The 19,286-nt window shown below is 32.3% G+C and overlaps 1 protein-coding gene across 6 annotated transcripts in view; it reads right to left on the bottom strand.

Moving 5' to 3' along the window:
• LOC118204797 (apoptosis regulator BAX-like) overlaps window positions 1-18,364 on the bottom strand; it is a 59,456-nt gene extending 41,092 nt beyond the window's left edge. Inside the window, exons 1-2 of one of the 6 annotated variants that reach the window (XM_085824718.1) lie at window positions 18,247-18,364; window positions 17,738-17,884 (exon numbers count right to left, since the gene is read on the bottom strand). The gene's annotated coding sequence lies outside the window, so the exon portion shown is untranslated. Of the gene's footprint in view, window positions 1-5,724; window positions 5,823-8,802; window positions 8,952-17,737; window positions 17,977-18,069; window positions 18,217-18,246 lie in introns of those variants that run through there. The other 5 variants (XM_085824717.1, XM_085824720.1, XM_085824722.1 and 2 more) reach the window with 5 other exon arrangements.
• Window positions 18,365-19,286: the final 922 nt, after the last annotated feature.

Genomic DNA, 19,286 nt, shown 5'->3' with positions numbered 1-19,286 from the left:
TTTCAGCCAGCTATTTCAGGAGTGCAATCAGCTCATTTGCTGTGGTTTTTTTTCGTTTCAGCCAGCTATTTCAGATATCAATTTCCAACCGTTTCATCATTTCAGCCAGCTATTTCAGGAGTGCGATCAGCTCATTTGCTGTGGTTTTTCCAACAAGAACTGGGTTGCTTCTATTTGAAGTAACGTTTACAGTAGGTTGGCTCGGTCTTGGAAGTTCGCTTTTTATCTGCATGCCTTTTGTGAATGTTTCGACTCTAAAAGACGAAGCCGACACGATATTTACACTAGATGTTGCACGGCAATATTGCTCTCAATATTCCATTGTTGTATTGCAGCCTGTGTGAAACACACGCGAATGAACACAGAAAACATTTTCGAAGTTATGCGTGAAGATGACTGCGTGAAGTTAGCCCTGTCATCTTATTTACCACAGTGCGATAAACTCGCAGCGACATGCCGTATCAGGTTTCATATTAAAATATGCTTTATCTATATTTATATATGCATATTAATGAATTTTTAATAAACAGTAACGTAAAGAATACATAATCGCATCTTTTTCTTTAACATATTACACCACACATTTTTGCAGTTTGTGCTCTATATAGTTTGTGTCTATCCGGTGTCCACCGATAACATCGCGGCAAAATCATCGCGGACGAAAACGCCGCGGAGAAAATAACGCAAGGCGAAAACGTCGTGCTACAAAACATCGTGGGAGAAAACATCGCAAAGAAAAAACATCGTGCTACAAAATATCGTCGTCGAAAATAAAGCGGTTCAAAAACTTCGCAGTTTAAAAACATCGTCGTCGAAAATATCGCGGTAAAAAAAAAAAAAAAAAAAAAAAAAAAAAAAAAAAAAGTATCGACAAATCATCGCAGGACGATAACATCGCAGACATGCTTTTTTCAGGCTTTAATAATTGTAAATGGATATTCCCATAATGATTTGTGAGCGCGAAATGGAAAGAAAGATAATTTTCACTTTCATATTTTTTATTAACTAATAAATTTTTGCTGAAAAAGTAAGAAGGAAACTTAAGAATCAGCTGAAGCAGAACAAGAAATAATTTTCATTATAAGAGTATTAGATTGACAAATGTGAAGAAAATAATCTCATAATTAGCAATTTTTTATAGATAAGTTCATGCAGTTACGTAGCTTCCTTTTTCTAAACATTTTTAGATTATACTTTTAATGAAAAATTACCAGTAAAAACTCTATAAAAATGATTTATTAATGACCTTTGGTAGTTAACTATGTCAGTTTAAAATTAAGTGCTATAAGTTGCCTTAATTTTCTATGTTTAAATTTCCTTCTTACTTTTTCAGCAAAAATTTATTAGTTAATAAAAAATATGAAAGTAAAGATTATCCTTCTTTCCATCTTGCGCTCACAAATCATTATGGAAATATCCATTTACAATTATTAAAGCCTGAAAAAAGCATGTCTGCGATGTTATCGTCATGCGATGATTTGTCGATACTTTTTTTTTTTACCGCGATATTTTCGACGACGATGTTTTTAAACTGCGAAATTTTTTAACCGCTTTATTTTCGACGACGATATTTTGTAGCACGATGTTTTAGAACTGCGATGTTTTCTCTTTGCGATGTTTTCTCCTACGATGTTTTGTATCACGACGTTTTCGCCTTGCGTTGTTTTCTCCGCGACGTTTTCGTCCGTGATTTTTTTGCCGCGATGTTTTCGGCTGTAACCGGTCTATACAATCACGAAAAAGTGTTCTTACTCTTCCTAAATAAGTCCTGATAATGTCTACAGTGCAGTATCAACTGATATCTTGTACGGAAAGCTTCTTCAAAATTTAGGGAAACATCTAACATCGAAGTAACTTACTTCAAAGTTACTTGATACATTACATGGTTATTCAGGATTTAAGCAAAGACACTTTGTTAAGTGCTTGTACGAACTTGCCTCTGCATTCAAATGAAAAGGTATGTTTAAGTATACTAAAATTTTATCAGTGCTTATACGCATGTCTAGTAAGGTCAAAAATTCATTTTACAAGATAATACTTATCCACATCAGATCAATAATAAAGCGGTACCGTTAACAAATCAATGGGCATATAGATAAAGAAGCTCGATTTAAAGAGAGATGAAAATCAGATTGTGCATATGTTATTCATTCTATGATTTATTGTTGTCTTCAAACTGCGAAAGTTATGTCTACTTTAAAGAAATAATATTCACCATTCTCTGCTGAGTTTTTTGAAATCATCACAAAAATACAGAAATCGGTATTGATGTTGCATCGCCATTAAAGTCTCATGTTCCACTATTAAAATTTGTATTGCCTTTTTGCCCCGTTACAGCCTATTATAGAACAAGTTCCCTTAGGAGGAACTATTCTGTCTAAAGATTCTGTTCTCTGTTCTCAATAAAAAATTTTCTCCCATTCAATACTTTTATGCTATTTTAAAGCTGATAATATGATTCACATTCTATCCAAATTCCAATCAAGTTATCATTTTACTACTAGTGTCACAATGGAACTGGGACGACTCCGTTGGTTTCACTGGTGATTTGGTTGCATGCTCTTTGGGCTGCATGTACAACATCAATATTGAATACTAACATATGTATTAACAATATAGACAACCAATTAATAATAAATATTAAATGCACAGAAGCAGCACTTAGTTAGGTTCCAAAAATTTATTTATTTATAATTCAGAAATTATATTAAAATTGAGTTCCTCTAGTTGAGAGTTTCAGAGTATTTTGTTGTACTTGCGCTGTTAGGTACATTTTGAAGACTGAATAAGTCACGCCCTTTCAGCTTTTATACTGAAGTCCTCGATATGGTTGAAGACGACATTAAAGAAGCTGTCGAATCGTTTCCTTCGGTCCCTTCAAATCTAAATAATAATCACAGTATTGCGTATCAGCAGTCTTGCGAACTGTGATGGGACTGCAGGTAAGTTTCTTACCTTCCTAATGGTCATCGCCGACCCATTGCGTGATTTTTTTTTTTTAAACCTGATGTTTTGCCAGAAGATATGAAAGAATTTTTTTTTAATTTCGAAAGGCAAAACAAAATACAATTGGGAAACTTCTGAGAGTGGGGGAGGGAGGGGGAATTTTTTTCTTCACGTCAGCGTTAACAGAGAGAAAAGTTTTGCGATTGTGAATGAACTTGTTCGCGTTAAAGAGATGTTGGTTGATATCGGTGTTTATTTGTAATATCAGAAATGTAAGTGCTTATGTGTGTGTATTCAGAGAACCAACTCGTAGCAAAAACCACCTCCCTAAGACGACCGCCTCTGAAAGAGACCAGTATTTCTGAAACATAAGTATACTTTGGCATTGAATATTCCCTCTGTAAGGCAACCATTCACAAAGAAAATTCTGCTAGTGTGGCTGGTCGCCTTAGAGAGATTCATTCCGTAGATGCAATCTCTCTAAGACGACCACCTCTAAAAGATAACCGTATCTCTACCGATAAGACCTCTAAAAGATAACCGTATTGAGCATCACCTCTATAAGGCGACCACTTTCAAAGATGAATTTTTATTTGCGGCTGGTCGCCTCAGAGAGACCTCGTTGTGTGTGGTGTATATGATTACTGTTATTGTTTCCGAAAAACAATTTTTAAATCAAATGAATAAGCATATTTAGTAAAAACCCTCTCTAAAACGACCACCTGCGTTTTCTTGTTACTCTGATGGTCTTAAAGAGATCATATTTTCATTCTGTTAATTTTATTGTTTACAAGAAGTCTATTAACGTCAGATAAAAAATAGCATAAACCCATATAAACCAACAGAAGATTTATTATTATATTGATACCAGTAAGAAAACCAGTAAAAGTCAATATAAACCTATACAAACCAGTACAAAGTTCTGCCATTGATGTTGGTTGTATGGGTGTCAAGTGATACCAGTAAGAAAAACCCACAGAGATCAATAGAAACCAGTAAAAGTCAGTAGAGACCATCAAAAATTCTATAGGTACCAGTAGAAAGTTTTACTGGTTTCTATGGGTCATTTTGAAACCAGTAAGAAAAACCCACAGAGACCAACAGAAACCAGTAAAAGTCAATAGAAACCCATAAAATCTTATGGGTACCCATAAAAAGTTTTACTTGTTTCTATGGGGCATTTTTAGCAGGGAGAACATAACAGAAGTGACTGAAAGTCATTGCCTAAGACAGTCTCTGGCAGTCGAACAGAAGTAGAAATGTGATGAAGAAATTTCTTCAATGTACGGTATATTTTGCTCTCGAATTCTCTGGAGGAACATTTCTATTGATATTTTCTGTAAATTTAACTATTTCATCGAAAATTTGTATACAACTACTAATACATGCAGTGTTTTTCTTTTTTTTTTTTCCTTTTTTCCTTTTTCTTTTTTTTTTTCTTTTTTTTTTTTTTTTTTTTTATAGCAAAAACCCTCCACAACTGATGTCGAATGAAAAGCGCTACTTTTTGTATAATGGCAGAGAAACTGCATTACAGTGTTCTCTCCAGTTGTTATCCTGCGCCTGATCAGCCATTAGATAGCACTGACTAACAAAAAATTAACTGATGTTTAACAATGATTAAGACTACACTAATAGTTAAAAAAGTGTGCAACAATAATTGCCTTTTATAGAGTAAAAATTGAAAAGTCTCTTGCTTACTGAGTATCAAATTATAAATATTTCAATTTGTTCTTTGAATATGCTGTCCAATATAAAATGGTACACAAAAAGAAGGAATGCTATAATTCCTTACAACGGTAAAAATAAAAATGCTCAGTAAGATTAAACTGTTTTTAAAATTCACGGACATATAAATCATAGACATGGATGTACTATTACATTTTATACAAAATTTACGACTGGAAATTAAAATTTTCTTTCGCTACATATTCTTATTACTTTTCACAGTACTTCTTAAACACGTTCGCAATCAGATTCACTTATCTCATTTTGCTTATCTCAGTTTTCGTTTAGAAACGGAAGCTGTGTTGTTCCATAGAATGTTGACCCGTACACCAAATATTTGCGGTTTCATTTCTGGTAAAAAAAAAAAAAAAAAAAAAAAAAAAAAAAAAAAAAAATTCAGGTGTTTCGAAGAATATGATAGCTTGTGTTAATATTTAGAAGGACACAGTTCTTTTAATAACGTCAACATAAAGTAAGTTCAGCAACTAGATGTATCTTCAGATGTGTAAAAGAACAAAAGCATTCGTGATAGGCAAGGTCTTTTAAATTGATTATTTTTCCAATAAAATGTTTCTTAGAGAATCAGCTGACATTTAAAAAAATTATTGCTGAAACTGTATTCTATGACACCGCTTTTCCGATTTCCTGGTTATTTTTATTTGAATGCAGGAAAACAAAACCTATTTCACGTTTATCTGGCGCACGTTTTTAGATGATAATGATATGATATTGATTTTTCATTATATAATTCCTACAATATCCCTTTAGTCAAATGGTGCAAGCATATTATTCCCTAGGTCCATTTTTGAAGACATTTTTAGTTGTGAATTATTTACAGATACGTGCTTTAATCGATTTAGAGGCAATATTGAATTAGAATGTATAAAGTTCGTGAATTATGAATAAAAGAAAAAGAGTTGTGCTTTTTCGGAATGGTAACATCAGAATGATATTCTAAAGATTTTTGGGGCATATAAGTAATATATTTTGTAAGAGAGTAGCTAGTATTATTATCACTTTTAAAGTTTAAATAAAATTGTTGATATTTACCAAAATGGTTTTGTTTATTCTGAGTTTTCATTTCAAGAACCGTTATTAATTGACATTTCATAAAGTGCGAAAAGAGCATGGAATGTAGAATGGAGTAGCTAAAAAGAAAGATTTATTAGCGAGTAATGAGAACATGATAGTCCTGTAAATTCTGATATTCAAATGGAATGAGGAAAATCTTTACTGAATGAAACTTTAGTCACGTCTCAATAAATTTAATAAGAAAATAATGGCGTGCTATGCTCTTTAAGCTTAATTAGGCATAATTAAAACGCTTTTTGTTTTTATATAACGTAAATTTGATTCATAATATAGACTTTTCTATGGGTTTATTTTCCATATCATGCAAAACCTTTAATTCATGTCTTCTGATTTTAATGAAATATATAACTGAGAATAAAATTTAATTTTCTCTGAAAAATGAAACGCAGTGCATTTTAAGGTTTAAATCTCATACGATTATTAGATTTATACCTTAAAAAGTTTCATTTACTAAGTTCTAAATTAACTGTACTACAATTTCACTTCAGTTCAAATCAGTTTCAGTATATAATCGAATATTTCAACATACCCGCAATCCGAATGAAGTTAAAATTAATCTACTTATAATTATTTACTTATTATTACTATCAGTATTTACTTACTATTAACAATACTTCTTGAATTAGAAATAGCATACTTTCAGTGTAAAATATCACATGAATAAAAGTTAAATTTTCATAACTGTAGATGAAAACTTGACTGAAAAACACCATGGTAACTTGCTGCAAATATACAAAATTGCAATCTAGTGACAGTGACAGTTTATTCTTTTGAAAAAGAAACAGCAAATTTTAAACCTGTTTTAATTCATTCAGATTTTCCTATATTGTATCTGTGTTAGTGCAGAACATACACCCTAGACCTAATTTTCTCTCTTAATAACTTACAAAATCTGATGTATACACCACATGACTTCCTTGTACGAAAAATTAAATTATACGCATTTTTCTTGCCTTTCATTTAAACTTATTGGATCGAATTAAATCTACTTCGTCGATAGCGCATAAACCACAATAGAATAAATGCACTTTAAAAAACACTATATTTGTCTATTATAGCGACACTCTGGCACTAGGTTCACTTAACATCGTTATATTTTGTTCATATTATAACTCAGAATGCACAAAATTTATATCATTTGATGCCACATGTTCTATTCAAATACTATAATAAATCTAGAACGATGTATAAAAGAAATTAAGCAAACAAAAAAAAAAAAGAAAAAAAAAAAAAAAAAACAGTTTTTCACAGACGATTCAGTATTTCTCGTTCAATTAATTCAGTTCTAACTTCGCGACAAGGCAAAAATACATAAAAACTCAAAATATCCGTATTAAAAATTACGAAGTAAATCTTAAACACTTATTTCCTCGAAAAAATTCCACAAAGGATTAAGCATGATTTAATTGGCAATAATAAATGAAGGCGTTATCTTTGTTGTTGCGAAGCTGAGTTTCTCTAGATTGGCAACAAATCCACTAGTCTGCTGTTTCAAATATAAACAAACATGTCCGCCATGTTATTTAAAAATCAGGCTTAACCGCACTTAAACAACTTTTAAATTGTTGATAATTCTACAAATACTGCTTGAAGATTTCCTAAAGGCATAAAACCTTAACCGGAAGATAAGAACAACATAGTCCAATCTTTTTAAAGCAAAAAATCCCAATTTACAAACGTAATAAGAGCAAAGAAACTGACCGGGGTAACAAAGTGGATATAATATACGTTTGGTGCGGCCAATTGCAACCAAAATACGAGGTGCACATCTACATGTTACAGCAGTCCTATACACAAAATTTCAACGTTCTGAGGCTACTCGTTTTTGAGTTATGCAAGATACATATATACGTACGTACAGACACCACGAAAAATTTTCTTCAGAATTCATTTTAAAGCAGTTTTATAATTTTTTGGAGGAAAAGAGTCTTTCATTCTGCTCTTACGTAACGATGTCACGCAAAAACATCGTTAAATTGCATTCGATAGCGGTCAAAGTGGATATTTTCCTTGAAATATGCTGCCTGAAAATTTTCGCGATTACAATACTTCCTTTTTCCTTCGTACAAGGAAGTAAAAAGGATAAATTTAAAAAAATAAAAATAAATTTTTTTTTCAGGTTTATTTGTAGAATAAAACAACAAAAGATAAATCAACATCATTTTCTTCGCACTTACGCCATATACAGCTCAACAGCAAAATTACAAAAATTTTAAAAGCAGCATACGTTTAGAATTCCCGATGGAGCATAAAGTGATGGCATACATTCTTCTGTGTTTTCAATCTTTTCTCAGTTCATGATATCAGTGTTCAATTTTTTTACTAAAATGGCTTTAAAATTTTTTTTTGTCTTTTTATTTTTAACGTATTTGTGTGTTTAATTTATTTATTAAATATCACGTTCTTGACGCTTACACCACATAAAATTCGAATCAACAGCGAAATCTGAAAATATTTAAAAACGGCTTATCTTTAGAATTTCCAATAGACAATCTCGCACGCTGGAGATAATTTTTTTTTTTTTTTTTTACTTTTCCCGTACAGTATTGCCCCTGATCGCTTTGATATCGTTGAGTTTGTTAGTCAAAAATTCGTTAAAGTTTTAGAAAATAAAAGAAATTTTAAATTCAAAATTCGGCCTTCCAGGTGTCCATGTTCGTGTGGAGGATTACATTATTCAAAATTTGATGGCTCTGGGTACCGCCATCAAATTGTCCTGTTTTTTTTTTTTTTTTTTTTTTTTTTACATTGTATTGTTTTTTTACAATGCGAGAAACATGCAGATTCTTCATTATTTAACTTTTTTAAGATATATTTACAGGGCGATAATATTTGGCGGCAACAATTTGAAAAGTGATACAACGCATTTAAACGTTTCGACGCAGAAATGCCGTTTCGAGACTGATATCCCATTCGGGACTAACGTCTCTTTTGGGCGAATAGAATGCAAAATATTATGTCACGCTGCAGAATGTTTGAAAATCATTAATGGTTTCAAATAAAGAAAGAAATTATGTGAGGTTTTGAGTGACTTACCAGAAATCCTTGCTAACAATCCAATCTTCTATTGAAAGCAACTATTACCTGCAGAGAACTTTAGCACGTTTTTAACAGTTTCGAAATTATCATACTGGAAAAAAACCTGGACTTCGTTTTATTTAGCCTTATCAGTACACTCATTCAAAGTGATAAAAATTTTCAGTACATGACGTAAGTCATGAATCATTCCTATTATGTTTTGTATGAATGGTATTTCATCTCCATTTTAGAAATATTTAGTATTTACTAGCAGCTTCGCTACCAGCCTTCGTCTGGCTTTTAAATGTACCGAAAAAATGGCTGAAGGGAACACCAAACGTTAAATTTTAAAAACTGCGTAGAATTTTACTCTGCAGAATAACTTCACAAAAACAGTTATTACGTATAACAAAATTACATTGAAATAAGCAATATCCCTTAATACAAATATTAATTATCCTAATAAATAAATTAACCAATTTCCCTTTGCAAAATCTTAAGAACTCAAATGGTATAAAGGAAACTTCGTTTCCTAAAAAAATCACTCAAAACTTTTAAATATCTCAAAAACGGTGAAATGAGCAATAAATAACATAAAAGAATGCAAAAAAAAAAAAAAAAAAAAAAGTTAATGATATTTTATCTTATATTTTCAAGAGAAAAAAATTACAATGAAATAAGCTATATCCCTTAATACAAATATTAATTATCGTAATAAAAAAATTAACCAACTTTCCGTTGAAGAAAAAAAATCAGCAAAACTTTTCAATATCTTACAAATAGTGAAATAAGAAAAAAATAACATGGAAGAAACTCAAAACAAAAAATTCTGCGCAGAATTTTACTCTGCAGAACAACTTTATAAAAAAAAAAAATAAATAAAAAATAAAATAAATAAATAAATAAATAAAAATGTATTATATATATAAAAAATGACAATGAAATATGCCAATCTCTTAAAAACAGTGACATAAGAAATACGATGAAAAATTGTTGCCAAAATCATATTTTTAAAGATGTGAGATGTGAGAAGTGTACTCGGAAGCTTTATTTAATTTTTTTTTAAATACAAAATATTATCATTTTTTTCAAAATTCTTCTTGTAAAAGCAGTGGCAAGGATGAAAGTTTAACGTGTCCAAAAATCAAAGAAAAATAAACTGAACATTTTTAAAAATAAACTTTTTTAGAAAAAATCCTGTTGAAAAGGTGTTAAGCTCCCTTTGTTAAATAAATTCGTATGGAATCGATTTATTGAAACACGAAATTTATTTCAAGTTCGTAAAATAGCTAAGTGCCTACGTTTCATGACGATGTGAAAATGGAGTGTGTAGAGTAAAATCTCGCTTTCCTATAGCCCATTATGTCTCAAAATGACGCGATTTCGTCACAAAACATAAAATAAAAAAAATTCTAATTCGAATTTCGAAAAAATCGCTTCCAGATGCACTGGCTTTTGTCTAGATGCACCTATGTACCAAATTTCGTAGCCGTGGGTCTATTAGCTTACGCGCAACGCGAACGAAAGACACACACACACACACACACAGACAAACTCTTTGTTTAATTATATGTAGAGAAGATATGTAGAGATAAGTTTGTTTAAGGGAAGGAAACTTTTAAGTTTCGTATATAACACAAGGTCTGGAGAAGCATTTAACCCAACATAGTTGGCCATTAATTTAATTTTACTTAGTCGGCGATTATCAACAGGCACGTAGAATACGGAGGAGCGTAGTAGGTTTAATAGCGAAGTAGCCCCACGGCAAACACGCGCCACTAAGGACTCCTAAGGTCACCTACTGAAGTAAGTTGCACCTTCTTTAAAATCCCTTTCTACCTCATTTACATTATACGCGATTCTAAAAACTCATTCTGGTAGGAAGTTGTAAGTGAGAAACAAGAATTAAAAGGAAAGGGTTTCAAAATTAAAAATAACTGTTATAAAATTAAAATACACCTTAAAATAGATTATTTCTCTATGCCTCCCAAATTGTACAGTGGTTAGGGGAGCCTACTGCGGAGAATAATGGAGAAGGTATGGATGTTTCTAGTGTCCGTGCGACATAGGGACACTCTAAATATGCGGCGAGCCAGAAGTCCTCTCGAGAGGTTGGTGGTAGTGAAAGAGGGTTGGAGACCCTTGTACCCGTCTCCCCCCCCCGAGGTGCTCTTGTCAAACCTGGGAGTTGAACTGAGCGATGTCATACTGTCCGCTGCAAAAACTGAGAGCCGAACTGAGTGAAGTCGTACTGTCACCTGCAAAAACTGAGAGCGGAACTGAGCGAAGTCGTACTGTCACCTGCAAAAACTGAGAGAGGAACTGAGCGAAGTCGTACTGTCACCTGCAAAAACTGAGAGAGGAACTGAGCGAAGTCGTCCTGTCACCTGCAAAAACTGAGAGCGGAACTGAGCGAAGTCGTCCTGTCACCTGCAAAAACTGAGAGCGGAACTGAGCGAAAACGTACTGTCACCTGCAAAAACTGAGAGCGGAACTGAGCGAAGTCGTCACCTGCATGGTGCTCAAGGGTCTTGCGAACGACAGGAGCAATCTTGCACTCCTTGCCACGAAGAATTTCGTGAGCTTGTTCACAGATTATTTCTTATAATATATTTTTCCTGCATTTCTACTTTACGTCAAACATACAATAAATATAAATTAAATGTATTTAAATAAAGAATGGTAATCTAAGTTAAATAAGAAGGCACCACCATCTTCAACCAAATGCACAGTAACTCTAAGATTCTATCTGCCTAATGATTGCTATGCTGGTAATAGGAGGTGGTAAAGCAAAAATATCAGAGTAATAATCATTAATTTTCAGAACTAGTTTCGAAGGTTCAAATACCCAACATTCTTCTTCAGCTGCAGGATTGCAAATGGCGAAAGAGAAGCCTGCACTCAGACGATAAGAATGAGAGTAAGTAAGTAAAGTAACCGGAAATGACGTCAGCTTCATTTCCGGTCGTTATAATCACTTCTTTTATTGGACAGTATGTTTATGACCAGACAAGAATTTTCTCTAAATAAATGCATATAAATACATAATAAATATTATTTTTAAAAATCAGTTCTTAAAGTTATATTTATTGAAAACAAACTTCAGATTTTATCCTTAACGAAAACTTTTAATGTAAAATTAAATTTCTCCTTCTTATTATTATTCTTTTATGAAGGATTCGAGCAGTTTGACAGCTTTTTATGATGCAGATTTCAGAAAATTTTCAATTCGTCCTATTTCTAGTAAATATGTACATTACCTCTGGTCTGTATGACGCCAGGTACTTTGCTAGTCACTGGGACTGGCTAAATCCAACTGATCATTTAATCGTTAAATCACCGAGAACATTGCCCGACTTAATTCGTTGGGGGGCGACCGAATTACACCCGCGAAAAAAGGGAACCTCCTCACAAGTTTTAATGAACGATACCTAGATCCGGAGGTCTCCCAACCCTTTTTCTTTATCACAAACCTCTCTAGAAGACTTACGACTTTATTAGGCAATATTTTGAGTGCCTTCATGCCGCAAAGACACTATACACGTAAAAGCATCTAGGTCTTCTCCGGAATTATCTTCTATAATAATCTTTCCGGTCCTTCTATAATAATGTATGTACAGTGGTGTACATACATTATTATAGAAGAAAAAAAAAAAAAAAAAAAAAAAAAGAATCGGGAAATTTGAAAAACTATTCAGTACTTATATAATTGTAAAATATTGCATACAATTTAAATAAATAAATAAATAAATTACGTCCAAAAGGGCGTTTTTTTAACGTTTTGTGTGTTACCTTTATTTATTAAATATCATGTTCTTTGCACTTGAACTATAAAATTCAGTTCAGTAGCAGTGTCGCAAAATAATTTTAAAATGAGCCTATCTTTAGAATTTCCGCGCCCGCTGAAAATTAAAGGCCTCCCCCACCCGCCGTAGAGTGTTGCCATTGCTCGCTTTTAAATCGTTGAGTTTATTACTCAGCAATTCAATTCAATTTATGATACAATTCAATTTATGATTTTAATTAAACTGCATGCACTAGTTGTAGAATTATCACCAATTTAAAAGTTTAAGTGGAGAGTTAAGCCTAACTAACCACCATTTGTTTGCAATTGAAACTCAGTAGAACAGTGAATTAAGTCAGTTTCTGCATCTCCAATGTCTTTTTTCCGAGTGGGATCAAAAGTAAACTTTCAGTTTCGTGCACCAAAAAAATCTGTCTTCTTTCCCGCTGGCTGAACTGCTTTTCATGCATAGAAACTGTAGTTTTGATTGCAAAAATATTTTCTTTTTATTTGTTTCAACTGCATTTGGTGTTTTATGTTTTTCTGTATTTTACAATTTTTAATGAACATGTTTTAAGTATTTATATATTTTTGCTTTGCCGCGAAGTGAGAACTCAATTAATTGAACGAGAAATCTCTCTAATGAAATTCGAGGAAATAAGTTTAAATGAACAATGTGTATAATTTAATAAGCCGTACAAGGAAGTCGCATGGTGTATACATCAGATTGTTTTTCATCAGAGGAAATCAGATTTATGTGAAATACTGAGCTGTATCTTTCTCAAGTATTTAATTGACTTCAGACTATTCAGATCAATATACTAGCGAATACAGTGAGCGGTACCTCGGGATACGTACACTTTGAAATATGCCCTGGTTTGACGCGAAACGTTTTGTTTAGTATACGATATTTGTTTGAAAACGATATTTGTTTCGAGCCATAACCGTCGAGATCTACCTGTTTCGGTGTATGTGCTCGGATTCAATGAATCACGACTGCGCGCACTGCACTTGTTACCTCTTTTGAGACAATGCTACAGCTAAGCTTCAGTACGCGTCACAACTAAAGTCTTTAATCCGGACTCATCGGGAATTCGGCGATTCCGGATTATCGATTTTTCCGGATTATAGATCATCAGTTTAAATCTGGTAAGATGGCATGCAGAAATTATAAAATTAAAAATATGAAACCGTAATTTATAAAATAATGAGCAATTATGATCTAAAGGGTATCAAAATTTACAAAAAAAAGCTTAATATTTATTTGTTTACTTTATTAAACATTTTTTTCAACGCGCGCATGCGTAAAGCATACATTACGCATAACCGAAGTTAGAAAATTGCAACCAGAAAACTATTTGATTTGTATTCGTGATATTTATAATGACGAGGAGTTTGATTTAAATCATATCAAAGACGGAGTACATCGAGATGAAATACTACCTTTAGTAAGGAATTATAAGCCGAATAAAATAAAAACATCTGCCCTGAAGATAAGGATAGTGCTGACAGATCAACTTCCAGTTCATTGCGCACCGCAACGTTACCCCCCCCCCCCGCGCAGAGCAGCGTGAAATTGATAAACAGATTTCGGAATGGTTAGATAAACAAAGGATATGCCTTTATCCATTTTTTGCAGCAATTCCACTTTTTGTTTGATGGACATCGAAACATACTTTCGTGTTGTAGATCCTTTGGGAGCTCCAGCATCGGAAATTCTATTTGACATAATCGAAAGTTCATGCTTACTTTTATAAAACTGCTCTTACAGTCTGCAAAAAATAATAAGCCGGATCCAATTTGAAGATTAAGGAACAACGCAATCATCAACATTAACTGAAATAGATAATTAGATAATTTTAGCTTATACCGTCTGTTATACATTAAACGCGCACGCGAAAACGTATTCTGCGCTTGCTCACACGCATATGCGCAGTCGTAAAGATCTTACGCGCACACGTAAACGCCTATGTGCATACGTCAACGCGGCGCATGTGCAGAAAGTTTTAGCTTTGAGGTCCGGATTATAGATGATTCTGGATTATGGGTGTCCGAATTAACGACTTTTGACTGTATTCTGTAAATCAGTGCTCCGCAACCTTTTCTAACCCGCGACGCACAAAAAATCTTTCTGGAATTTCGTGGCACACCAAAGAGTTCCGAGTTATCAAGGAAGTGCCAAAAAAATTCAAATGCTGACACACTTACAATCACACACACAACCACACAACAGTGAAATACATAAAAACATTTAAAATAGATATTATTAAGGGAAAAAATTGTCATTGTGTATTAAATACATGATAAAAAATTGCAAAATGTCAAATACATGTATTTGATTGCGGCACACCTACTACTCATGGCACACCAGTGTGCCGCGGCACACCGGTAGCGGAGCACTGCTGTAAATAACCTGCTCAATAACTTTAATTTTTTTATATAAATTCTTTACCGATAAGTTTTATAAGAATTAAGGAGAAAAGGCAAGCAACGAATAAAATTGTTAGGATCACCAAGGAGGTTAAAAAAAGTATTGCTGAAAAGTACGAAAAGTGTACGCATATCGGGGACTTACTGTATGTCGAATACGATGGTGTCTACGTGACTGGTATGATTGTGATAAACAAAGACGCTGTTCAATCGGCTAACTTGCAAAGGGGATGAAATCGATTACCCAACGAAGATCAGAAACATTAAAATATGTAAAGAAATTGCTTTTGATATGGATATTAGAAATACATTTATGTACACTATTATATACAGCGTTTCATTTAGGTACAGTGTATATTTCTTCCACTGCATTAGTATTTTACTATTAAACAATGTTGTAATAATAACAATACTTTTTTCAAATAAGAATAGATTCATTGTTTTCTCTTTATTTCCTATTGGGAAAGTTCGTTTGGTACCTGTCAAAGGATCTGGAACAGATTAATGACGTATAAGGTACTTTCTCCCTCCTTTCTGGTGTAAGGCAGCACACTCGGCGAGCATTTGAAAGACACAGGTTAGAGTCCCGGCAAGGGTATTGCTCGTTTTTCCCGTCTCCAGCATCAAAATAACCTAATGACTCTACAGTGGCGCCCGAACCAAAAGGTGGTGGATGCTGATTCTTCACCATCAGGATTTGGCGATTGGGTCCACTAATCTCCAGTCACCCTTTAAAAGGGGGAGTATATAAGGTATTTTCCCCTCCTTTCTGGGTGCCTTCAGGGTGTAACGGTTAGCTTACTCGGCGCGTATTCGAGAGATCCAGGTTCGAGTCCCGGCGATAGCATTGTTCATCTTTCGTGTTTCCTACTTCAAAAATCCTAATGACTCTACAAACGTACACCAAGGACCACCAAACGTACCTTTTGAATTATTCCTAAAATATATTGCATTTTCAACTATCTTAGTTTGTAATAATATAATAAACTTCCAGAAATATATAGAAAAATCGATGGTTTTTCTAAAAGGTTAGGAGAAATGTGTTTTCATTATCGAATGAGGAAATATACCAGATTTCAGACATGCTTTAAAAGTACTTCCATTCACTAGTTCTTAGAAACCTACATTAATATTTTTTTTATATTTCTGAGTATTCAAAGAACTTTAAAACAGGTTTTTAGCAAGATTTCCCTCTACAACATCAAATCATTTAAGATAAAATTTAATATTTTTCATGTTTCGTTAAACTATTTTCAGCAGCTAGTTTATGTAAAAAAAAAAAAAAAAAAAATTAAACATTATAAGGGCGATTCTCCAGCTGTGATATAATATTTGACGAACAGAAATATTTCCGATTTTATATTACTCATAGAAAATTTTAGATATTATCTGATTACTTTCAAAGTTACAATACATCAGAAGAACTCCAAAATATTCGACACAGAATATTTATTACCTAATTTCATAAACTCCTTCCAAATTGTAAAAATAAAAGTTGATTTTTCGCTTATATAGATTATTGGAGTGATATTGGCAACATTTATTGCTCACATAATTAGTTATTTAGCAGTAAAACATTACAATTGCTCTTTCTCAATATTTTATGCACGCTTAATTTTTCCCCAAGGGCTTTCAGCGCATGTTTAAAAGCTTCTGATTTAGCGTAAAGCACCGTTTTCATTAGTGCAATCCGTATTGCGTCATTGGGAGATACGCAGTCGCAGACGGACGATTGTTCACCTTACTAAGCTTACTGAAGCTCGGTTATCGCTTGCATTTTCTCGTTGAATTGAACTGACGAGTTTCCGCCAAGTTACAGATGGAATATTCTTGAGATATTTAACTTTGTATTTTTGTAAAATTTTTTATCCTGTTTATGAAATGTGAAAGTAAAACGTGTTAGTAGTTTTTAAATTAATAAGTTTATAATGAGTTTTTGAATCCGTGGAAGCTTTTTCAAGCAATTTTGATTGCATAGAAGATTTTTTAAATAAAGAAAATTTTCTGAGTTTCTAGAAGCCGAAAATACTTGCCAAGATTATATTGTAGAAAATATTTGCCAAGATGTGATTAAAACTAAAATTTACTGTTAATTGAACACAAGCAAAAACATTAATCATATCAATAGTTTAAAAACAGTTGGTAATTTTAAAATATACAGAGAGGAATTTTAATGAGACTTGTAATGTTTTTGCAGTATATTTGACATGTTTTCAATATATACGATTGATTGAACATGAGATTGTGCATTTTAAAATATGCGTAAATTCTGAGATAAAAAAAAGAGATTATGTAACATCAAATTTGAGCGTTAATTTCTTAAGCTTCAAATTTATGCCTTAAATTGAAATACAAGTAAGAATATGTAACATAAAATTTTAGCATAAATTTCTTCATGGTCATAGCTGGATATGTTGTTAGAAGTTTATTTTATGCTTTTAAATGCACTATGCACAGTTATGTTTCATCCATGATGCATAAAATATTATTTTTGTTTACACATTAAATTTTTTTTTTTTTACTACAATAGAAATCTACATAAATTTGAATACTGACTTGGAAAGTTACTTAAAATACATATTTAGCATAATGTGCTGTGGAGATAAATAATTGAACTTAAATCTAAAGCTGTGCATTCGAAATTACAATTAATTAATATATAAATTAAGATTAATTTACGATAAGCAGAATAAATCAACGCTTTCATGCAAGTGTAGCATTAATTGTAATTGTACATACCTTCAAGTGAAGAGCATTAACACAAAAGCTTGTTCCAGAGATGTGACTTTGAAATAAACTATGCTTGTTCCACTATTGTTATCTTATCAATTTGTTCCATACAAAGCTTCCGTTCGATGCGGGGAGGGTAACGACCAACCGGTTTCCCTTTAAAGAAGAATTATGTAAACAATTTTATTTATTAAATATCATATAATATCTACGTATTTATCGAACTATGATACATTTTAAAATGAATTCATATATTTATGTTTTGATTTGATTGTTTTTAGCAACCTAATCTATTTTAGACATATTTTCTGTCACAATAATAAATGATAAGAATGTATTACCGATGAAGTCAATGCAGTTTCACTTTCCGAGAATACTAAGTTGCATCTGAATGTGAAATTGCATGTTTCAGATAATTTCATCACATTTTTGGCAAGATTATTTTTAAAATCAGAAGGCTGCGTGGTTATATACAAAAATATTTAAAAATTTCATTGAATGTGAAAACTTATATTCACCTTTAGCAAATTACATCCTGATGATTTTTGGACTATTATCTATTTTAACATGTTCTACGTTTAATCTGACTTGTGCTGCCATCTCTAGGTAGAAAAAAGAAGCTTTCTTCAATGCTTTCTAAATATATTAAAGAACCTTGCTTTTTCCGTCGTTACCAAATTTAAATAGAAATACTTCTGTAATATAGATGTTGTAAATAGCCTATAAATTAAATTAATATTATATTAATGAATACTCTAAATTATCATTTTATTAATTAACTTAATTAACCTGAAAATACAATAAAACGTGGTTTATACGCTTTTAAATTACAAGTTTTTCACAGAAACGTGTAAATTTTTTAGCCTGTATTAAAAATATAGTAAAACATCAAGGAGTGAAATTTATATATTTTTACTTATTTATATATATCTTTTATATTTATACGTCTTTTTACACGTATACGTCCCGACTCATTCCCGTTCGTATCAATAGTAAAGCATTTAATTTTCATGACAGATCTTATTTTCTGTTATACTTCGTTTCTCCCTCAACTAATTCATCAACGTTTCTTTTCACAGCCTATATCTTCTCCAAATGGCTTTCCTTGCTTGCGGCAGCATCTGGATCAGCGACAGGACGAATCCATGCAAAAATGAAATATATCGGCATCTGTGAAATCCATTTAGTATTGGCATAAATCCATATGGCATAAAGAGCAGAGATTTACTTGCTTTTAAAATGTGTATAAAAAACATATTTTCATTAAAATACAAAACTGAAATCCGACAGAAACTGTATTGTTGGGGAAAGGAACAAACAAAAACTGAGTATTCTTGTGCCAAACCTGATAACTAATGTTTATACGGAAAAAAAAAAAAAAAATAAATAAATAAAAGGAGAATAACATCATACTGGGGGGGGGGGGATTTCTTAAGTTATTTATTAGAAAGGAAAATTTTCTTAAGTTCAGTGCATATTTTGCTAAAATTTAGTGCGATGCTTCAAATATCCTGAATGAGTCTACGTCAATGAAAAAGAAATACCACTGCGAATATAA

Source organism: Stegodyphus dumicola, chromosome 10 (genome assembly GCF_044657685.1).
Source record: "Stegodyphus dumicola isolate Sdum_Otavi_A_Nest chromosome 10, ASM4465768v1".
NCBI lineage: Eukaryota > Metazoa > Arthropoda > Arachnida > Araneae > Eresidae > Stegodyphus > Stegodyphus dumicola.
Note: the sequence above shows the minus strand (reverse complement) of the source record. Positions and strands in the feature narration are given on the sequence as shown.